Consider the following 8,073-nt stretch of genomic DNA (forward strand, 5'->3'; position numbering starts at 1 on the left):
CTCACAGAAACATCCAGAATAATGTTTGACCAAATATCTGGGTACCCCATGGCTCAGTACAATTGACATAAAATTAACCATCACAGTTTATGTTGTAATTGAACGATAGCCTCACCCTGTAAGTGCATTCTTAAATTTTGCAGTAGTTTTTAATTTTTGTACTAGCTTTTAAATTTTGTGTTAGTTTTCTATGTTATTTTACTGTTCTATAGTTCAGAAGTCTGAAATGTGTCTCTTTGGGCTAAAATCAAGATGTTGGCAGGGCTGCATTCTTTCTGGAGTCTCTAGAGAGAAACCAGTTTCCCTGTGTTTTCCAGCTTTTAGAGGGTATCCACATTCCTTGGCTCATGATCCTCTTTGTCCACCTTCAAAGTCAGCAATGTTGGGCTGAGTCCTTCTCACATTGCCATTTCGCTGGTTCTCTCTTCTGATTCCCTCTTCTACTTTTTAAGGACCCTTGTGATTACATTGGGCACAGTCAGATAATCCAGGAATATCTCCTGTCTGTGGTCAGTTGATTAGCAGCCTTGCTTCCCCTTAGCCATGTAATCTAACATTCAGAGGTTCTGAGTTTAGGATGTAGGCATCTTTCATGAGACATTATTCTGCCTCCCATACTTGCAGCAAGGACATCAAGTCAGGCCCACTCTTGGGAAACAAAGGCTTTTTGAGATGAACGGCTTTCGCTGGAGGATTCCCCATCAACCCTGCTGAAGATTACTTAGAATGATGTTGTGGTCTAAGACATTTTCTGTCCCATCTTTTCTTCCCTCCCTCTCTTCTAGGGTGGTCAGACCTCCATCATGGTTGACAGCTCTTCCAGCTATCTCCCACTCTCTATTTTCCTTTGCAGGCTCCCGTCTAACCTCCCAAAATCTTTTGTGTGTGGTATTGGTTTCCTATTGTTGCTGTAACAAATTGCCACAAACTTAGTGGATTAAAACAACACAAATTTATTATCTTACAGTTCTGGATGTCAGAAGTTGAAAATGGGTTGGCAGGGCTACATTCCTTCTGAAGGCTCAAGGGCAGAATCTGTTGACTTTTCTAGCTTCTAGAGGCTTCCTGCTTTCTTTTGCCTCATGGCACAGCATTACTCCAACTTCTGCCTCTGTGGTCATGCCTCTTTCTCTGACTCTGACCTTTCTGCCTCCTTCTTCTAAGGACCTCTGAGATTATATCGTGCCCAACCAGATCGTCCAGGATAATCTCCATATCTCAAGAACCTTCACTTAATCACAGTTGTAAAGTTACACTCACCATGTGAGGTAACATTCACAGCTTCCTAGGATTAGAACATGGACATACTTGGGCAGCCATTATTCTGACTACCACACGTGTCTAATCTCATTTTGGTGTCTGCTTTTCGAAGGACCCAAACTAACACAGTCACTGTAGCTAAAATGCCCTCCTATGAGCTTCTACAGTACCTTTCCCTGAAAGCACTTACACAACTTCTGTGTTTATGTCCCAATAGTATGTAGACTCAAGAATATTGTCTTAATAGTATATTCCTAGTGTTTAGCAAAAATGTCTGGCATATTGTACATGTTTAATAAACATTTAAGAAATTCTTCCTTGAATAAAGTTTATGAGCTTAAAAAAAAAGACTAGAAAAGAAAATTTGAGAGATTTTTATGGTCAGAAATTTTTAATTCCTTGAGTGTTACAATATTGCCATTAAAAATTTAATGAGATGTAGGGATTTGAGATTTCTGTCTAGTAAATATTTCCTCCTTTACTGCAAGCTAGATCAGTAGATTTCCTCATAATTACTATTGGTAAATTGCCTTTTAGCTTTCAAATCCATTTCTCCACTCTCCCCCTGCTCTGCTTCACTGGGAACTACATTTCCTATGCACCCTCATTCTCTGGTTTCCAGGGAGGCAATAGTGGAAGATCAGAGAGCAGAAAGAGAGAGAAGAAACATGGTATTTTTCACACTTTGCTGTACTCCCGTTTCTTCTGGTGTCCCTGGCAGTGGCTATATCATATTTGTCTTCTGGCTTTAAGACTTTAGTAACACCACTTCCTCCTGCTCTCTCTTCCATTTGAGTGGTGATAGCGCTTCCTGCTCTTGCTAATCTCTGGATTGCCTCACCATCCCTTTTGGCTTCTTAGCCTTGGTTCTGTCCCTCATAAAACCAACTCCCTGTGTTCCTTCTGCCTGAAAGATCTGGAGTCGTTTGTGTTTTCCCAGTTACACCCTAACTGATACAAGTACTCACAACTTTGAGGATCACTGAAAATTCTTGGTCCCATAAAGAATTTCCACCCTGATTATAATATTGAATAAATGATCAGTAATTATGTTTTCCATCAGCCAGTTCTATTTAAACCTCATGGTCTTTATGATTTATGATAGAAAATTTAAAACTGACAAAAATTCCATAAATTGAAGTTATTGCTTTTCAAGAGTGGACCAAAGTTCGAGATCCAAATACTGTACTTTGTAGAAATAGAACCAATTCTTGGAAGTCTCTGATTTTAATCCTATGTTGAGCTAGCTAGATAGATTATATTTTATGCAGTTTCTACAACTTTATACAGTTTCCTGATTTTCGTGTTATTAAAAATGTCCTTTCACAGTTTTTTGAGTAATTTAGAAAGTCAATCTAGCATAGGAGATGCCTCAGGAATTAGTACTTAATCTGTTCTTTATATCAGATGCTGTTAAAGTTAATATTCTATAGGCCCAGATAATTGCAGATTGTTGAATCTAGAAAAAAATATAACTAGAGCTAAAGAGTAAAAGTGTATTCATAACAAAAGACTAAATATAGATAATTGCAATGGAGAACCTGAAATCTGGGAGGACAGGGTTAATTTAAGAGCATAACAAAGATTGGAGAAGTCAGAGAAACATAATTTGGAGTGATACTGTTATATAGTAAAAAGGGAGAAAAGCTGAGAAACAAAACTTTGGCAATGAATAAAACTGAATATGTATTTCCATGTTTGTTCCCTAAGGTTCATAAACAAAAACACATTAACATCAAATATGTTTTTCATTTTAATCAAAACAAAATGGTTCTAACAAGATGAAATTTTGTTGCTGACTTCTGTCACACACACAAGGACAGGTCTCCAAACCATTTTGTTAATGGAGAAATGACATTCTGATTATTGGCTTCACATTCTACTCTGAGCTGTTTAACGTTTGGATAATATCACAAATGAGTGAACGTTTTTCAACATCTTTTAATATTTTTTTTGGCTGCATTTTACGCATTTCATAATCTGAGGTTTTATCATTTATATGAACTAAGCCTGCTGAAACCATTTGAGGATTTGCAGATTTTCCAGTGTAGCTTTCTTGTCGTTTGTTAACCCCTGGAGCAGTATATGGTCTTGCAGAGTGTTTTGCCTGATTATGGCTATCATCTGGGTTCTTTCCTAAAAGTCTTGCTCTTGATTTTGCCTTTTTAAGATGCGTAAATGAGGTCACTTGTAACTCCTCAAATTTATCTGAACAATCCTAAAAATTAAAATAAAAGATCAGACTGGTAAGTTAGGTTTCTTAAAAGTACATTTTAAGTTTACAAGAACTAAAGTTTGTAGTATCAACAGTTAAAGAATGAAAGCTGGAATGTTTCTTAGGCAGTCCCCAAATTTGGACCCTATACCCAATGCCTCCAGTTAGATACTACCTTAGAAACAATGCTTTTAAAAAATCTTATTGTTTCAAAGGGTCTGTTATTTTAATAGGGATGAACGATATGAAGCTGGAAACCACAAAAACTTAAGGGAGCTGTCCTCAGGGGTCAGACTCCTAAACGAAGCTGGCCAGCCTACATTGTAATTCTTTTCCACCAAAATATCTCTCCCCTGACCCTAAGTATAAATTATAAACTCTTAAATATTACCTTTTATATCATCCAAACTTTGATTTTCATTCTTTAAAAGTTAATTTAGTAAATACATTTTTAGTATATATACATATATCTCTATTTGTCTATCCATAATATATGTATAGAGAGAGCAGCAGCAGCATCTGAAAATATGGTTGCAGTGTTTACATTAAAAATAATAAATTTTTTAATGTACATTCTGACAGCAAGTAAAACATTCCAGGAAAATAATCAGAATATATATCAAAATATTTTTTTTTAATGATGGGTTTTTTCAAATATTTTATGATATGGCTATATTCTATAATAAAAATATACTCATCTACAAATACCCCTAAAAGGGTATGGAGCTATTAGTCATTCTCAAGTTAGTGTAAGCCAGTTTCCTTAGCAGTTTGAGTAGGCTGTCCCTTAACACCTTGTAGAGACAGCTGCACCAAGAGAATGGGCTGCTTTGATTTAGAAACAAAGTCGGAGTGGGTTAATAGAATTGCAGTGTTGGGGAATTTTGGGCAGGAATGATAAGAATTAGGGCAGGCAGAAAGAAAACTTACAAAAAAGAAGGTATGAGGAGTATAAAGACAAATTCTGCCTACTTTTAATTTTTGCCTGGGTTTGGAGAAGGCAAAGAAACATTCTTCCTCTTCCCTCTTACGTGCACGGAACAATTAGGTAAGCCACAGTATTAAGAGAATTTCTGTTACATGAGTGAGTAACATATGTATACTCTTTGCTTCCCAGCTGACAACTGATTGCTGGAGTGCCAGTGTAGGGGCATGGAGACCCACACCACTGATTACTCCTATGGGTGCTCCTGCAACTCAACTTCTCTCTCTTCTGTTTTGATTCCTTTGGGAAATTCCTGGGTTTTAGAAAATCAGATGAATAGGTCCTTCTAGTCATATGACAAATGCCCTCTTATCACTCAATTTTCAGTTGTCAACTTTACTAGAGAGAAAAATTTAGAAACACTTGATTTAATAGAGAGAAATAAAGGTAATTATCTTCCCTGGCTGCTCTTAGGATAAGAATTCTGACATTTTATATGATCTTATACCTTTTGTTTGGAAAGGTGATATTCAAGATTCCATTTTTCTAAAGGAACTTCAGAAGTTTTTCCTGTCTAAAAACTGTGAACTCATCTTCTACTTCTTTTTCCTAGTGTGTACACCCAAATGCATGCACAAGTATACACACATGCTCACTCACTACTAAATTACTGAACTTAGATAGAAAAATCCAAAATCAAGAGTATAAGCTATACTGATATTTACCCTGCCGCTGTATAACTAATATAATATTTACCTGTATAATATATAGCTATATAATATTTGCCCTGCCACTATAAAGCCAATAATTTGCTTTACTGTGGAAAACAAATTCAAAGCAACTATTCTGAAATTAGATTACTTTCTCATTCAAAGGTAGAATTGGGCACATCAAGTTATCAAATAATATCAGTTTTAGAACTTGTGAGTTTTCCCAATTATGGATTATGCCTGTTATGCATACTAACAGAGAAGGGCAGTGGTCTAGAAAGTTGAAATAAGTCCCTTTCATTCCTCGATTTTAACATTTCCTTAGAGTGGTTTGTATCAAGTCTAGTAGCAGATTTACCTTCCAAATTGTCTTATGTTAATATTAAAAATAGATTTGAATTCCCAAGCTTCTCAACACATGATATAGTGGAGGGGTGGTGATGAAATAAAAGTAGAAGTAAAATTAAAATTTTGCAATTCATAATCCAATAGACTAAACTTTGCACATCCTTAGTTATTAGCAGAATACTGGCACATAGAAGGAGATTCATATTTGTTTACTGAAACAAAGATAATTCAGCTAAAAAAATCTATATATTTATAGTTATATCTCTGTGAAAAGAAACTCTCAGCTATGTTTCCACAGTATATGGTCACTGCCAATAGTCATTACAGGTTGCATCTCACAACAGTCCCTGGCTAATTTTAGTCAAGGCTAAAGTCCAGCCAGTTTTCTACGGGCAGGGCTATGTGCCCTGGCCCTAGGCTGTGTCAGCCTGGAGGGTCATGCTCAGAGGAAAGGGTGCCTTTTTCTAATTTATGCCCCAGAGAGGGTGCCATGTATCTATTTTATACAAAGGCACTAGCTGTGTTAACAGTCCCCCTGATTTTGTGATTACATTTTGAGTCAGATGAGGTGACATTTGAATTTCAGGGTTTTTCTTTTTTTTTTAATTTGGAGGTTAGTATATCTTGGGGCAATTAAGGTTACATACACGCTTGCATGCAGAGATATATGCCCTAAATTATTTACAGAACTTTGCCAAATACAGAAGTAGAAGACTTAGAAAAACATTATTACATGTATAGTTCTTCTTGCAGTCCAATGAAGCAATGTCCTTGGAACTGATTTCCTTAGATGAATTCTTGTGGTGGGTAGTGGGGTTGGTACCATCCTAACTACCTTGTTAAATGACTTTTTTGGTTTGGCAACATGGTCTCTTTCTTTTCGGACCTTGGGTGTTAGATTTTCTCTCTTCAATACTTCTGGGAAGAGGGATGGTTTTGAGTTTTTCTCATCTTCTACAACTTTATATTTAAATGATTGTGATTCAGGGAACTTGGCACATTTTTCGTTGCAAATTTCATTTGGTTTTATATAAAGAAATTGTATTTCTCGTTTGCATTGCGCAAATGTTACTAAATGTTTTTTATTATTGTTATTATTTCCTTTTAATCTCTGACAATACTGGTCTTCTAGTTTTGATTTCTCCCAAGTCTCTGAATTGAAATGAGTGTTAGTGTGCCAGGAAGGGAAAGTGAGTCTGTTTAAATATTCTTCATCTTCCCTTGGCATTCTGCAGTTGGGGATTCTTGGATACAGTGACAATACTGCTTCAGGTTTTTCTTGATCAGTCAATTCACAGATGTTAATATGGTCCTTTTTTCCAAGGGGCTTCATTTTCAGTGTCCTTTCAAAGCAAGCTTTTGACTGAGTTATTTTCGATTTACCACTCCAATTATATGGGTCTTGAACCTCTGCTTTACAGACAGAATTTTCTGCTTGGGGAAGCTGCATGAAACCACGTTCTTTCTTTTGTTTCTTAAGCACTATATCTGTAAGTCTTTCTGATGACTTATTTAATGGAATTGCCTGTATATTTTTGTTGGAAGAAGGTTGTACTTTTATTAAACTTAGTGTCTTAGCTCCTTCATTAGGGTAATAACTTTTCTTTTCCCTAATTGTTGATGAATTTTCTTTTAAATTGTGTAAGTGAAAATATTCCTTTTCTTCCTTTCTGATCAATTCTGTTTCAATAAGTTTATCTTCAGTAACATTTTGCAAAGTGTTTTTTTGAACATTTTTTGAATATTTATTTTGCTTTTCTGAATGCTCCTCCGTAAAGTGATTTTCATCTCTAAAAGGCAAATATGTCTTTATATATTTTAATGGTGTCAAACTTGAATTAAGCAGATTTATATGCTGGTAGATCCCCTCTAATTGCCTTTCTGTTACTTGTCCTGATTTTGCAAGTTTTTCTATAAAAAGGCTCTGGAGGTGTTTGCTTAAGTCAACTTTTAGATTTAACAATTCATTTTCTGATAAAGCTATAAGATAGTTTTGTAGAGGTTTATTTAAAGGATATTTCAGGTTTATTTCAAGCCTTCTACCAAAACTTCCCTTTGAAATATCTTGTCCTAACTCACGAAAAGATATTGAGGAACTTTCAGTTCTTATAGAAGATATGTCCGAGTGTATAGTCTCATGCTCTGTCTCGTTAAATAAACTGCTTTCTGAAAGGTTTTTTAGGAAATAGTTTTGGAGAATTTCATTTAAAAAGGATCTTAGCTTTATTTCTAAATGTTTATCTATAAAATGATGATTAAAATTGTTTACAAACATCATGATTTCTTTTACAGTTTCTGAATATTTCTCCTGAAAAATGTTTTGCCCTTTTGGTTCTGCTTTCTCATTCATCAAATGCAGATTTTGATAGATTTTTGGTAAGTCCTCCTTGGTGATGTGTCCTGATTCTGAAAGTCTTTCTACAAGGTAATGCTGGATTTGTTTACTTAACTCAGATTTTAAATTTTTTACTTCTGACTCTGAGAGTTCTTCCAGAAACACACGCAGTTTTGGACTCAAAACAGGTTTTCTGTCTAATTCGTCTGTTTTATCAAAGTTCCCTTGGATTTCTTCAAGGTGTTCTGTATCACTTGGAAAAGAATGTTCAATTAGTCTT

The sequence above is a fragment of the Cynocephalus volans genome, chromosome 1 (genome assembly GCF_027409185.1).
Source record: "Cynocephalus volans isolate mCynVol1 chromosome 1, mCynVol1.pri, whole genome shotgun sequence".
NCBI lineage: Eukaryota > Metazoa > Chordata > Mammalia > Dermoptera > Cynocephalidae > Cynocephalus > Cynocephalus volans.